Source organism: Carlito syrichta, unplaced genomic scaffold (genome assembly GCF_000164805.1).
Source record: "Carlito syrichta isolate Samal-C Ts95f unplaced genomic scaffold, Tarsius_syrichta-2.0.1 Scaffold153566, whole genome shotgun sequence".
NCBI classification, from domain to species: Eukaryota; Metazoa; Chordata; class Mammalia; order Primates; family Tarsiidae; genus Carlito; species Carlito syrichta.
Genome location: NW_007097662.1, coordinates 204,068 through 205,427, shown reverse-complemented (window position 1 = coordinate 205,427; position 1,360 = coordinate 204,068). Strand labels below are relative to the sequence as shown.

Below are 1,360 nucleotides of genomic sequence, written 5' to 3'. Positions count from 1 at the left end.
CGGGTCTTGAACCTGCAGGCTCAGGCAATCCACTCACCTCAGCCTCCCAAGGCACAGGATCACAGGCTGAGTCACCAAGCCTGGTCTGTTTTTTTTTTCTGAGTTGGAGTCTCACTCTTGTCACCCAGGCTGGAGTACAACGGCATGCTCACAGTCACTGCAGCCTCAACCTACTGGGCTCAGGCAATCCTTCCACCTCAGCTGGAACTACAGATGCACGCCACTACGCCCAGCTAGTTGTTTTTGTGATTTATTGTAGAGACGAGGTCTCACCAAGTTGCCCAAGCTACTCTCGAACCCCTGGGCTCAGGCTAGCCTCGCACCTCAGTCTCCCAAAGTGCTGGGATTACAGGCTGAGCCACTGTGCCCAGTCTATTTTTTTTTTTTTTTTTTGAGTCAGAATCTCAGGCTGGAGTGCAGTGGCACAATAATCATGGCTGCTGCAGACTTGACCTGCTGAGCTTAAGCAATCCTTCCACCTCAGCCTAAGTAGCTGGGACAACTGGCACAAACCACACCTGGCTAATTTTTTAATTTATTGTAGACACGAAGTCTCATCATGTTGCCCAGGTTGGTCTCAAAGTCCTGGGCTCAGGCAATCCTCTAACTTCAGCCTCACAAATTGCTAGGATCACAGGTATGAGTTACTGTGCCTAGCTTTTTTTTTTCTTTTTTGTGAGTCGGGGTTTCACTCTGTTGTCCAAGCTGAAGTGCAATGGCAAAATCACAGTTCACTGCAGCCTCACCTCCTGTGATTAGGCAGTCTCTCTACCTCAGCATCCCTAGTACCTGCAACTACAAGCACACCACCACATCCAGCTAATTTTTTAAATTTTTTGTAGAGATGAGGTCTCACTATGCTACCAAGGCTGGCCTCAAACTCCTGAACTCAAGCAATCCTCCAGCTTCAGCCTCCCAAAGTTCTGGGATTATAGGCATGAACCCCACTGTATCAGGCCTGTCCCCTAAATACTTCCTTTTTTTGAGTTGTGGTCTTATTCTGTCCCCAGGCTGGAGTGCAGTGGCTCACCATAGCTTTAACCTCCTGGGCTCAGATGATCCCTCCACCTCAGCCACCTGAGTAGCTAAGACTACAGATGGTCACCACCGTGCCTGGCTAATTATTTTATTTTTTGTAGAGACAAGGTCTCGCTATATTGCCCAGGTTGATAAAATGTTTAATATCATCAGACTACACAGCTGGGTTTGGTGGCTCACACCTATAATCCCAGCACTCTGGGAGGTGGAGGCAAGAGGTATGCCTGAGTCCTGAAGTTCGAGACCAGCCTGGACAGCTGCAGTAGCTGTGAGTGTGCTCCTGTACTCCAGCCTGGGTGACAGAGTAAGAGTCCAACTCAAA

At 49.0% G+C, this 1,360-nt stretch overlaps 1 protein-coding gene across 6 annotated transcripts in view; it reads right to left on the bottom strand.

Annotated features, from left to right (window-relative positions):
- NAE1 (NEDD8 activating enzyme E1 subunit 1) overlaps window positions 1-1,360 on the bottom strand; it is a 40,781-nt gene that overhangs the window by 11,095 nt on the left and 28,326 nt on the right. The window lies entirely within an intron of this gene.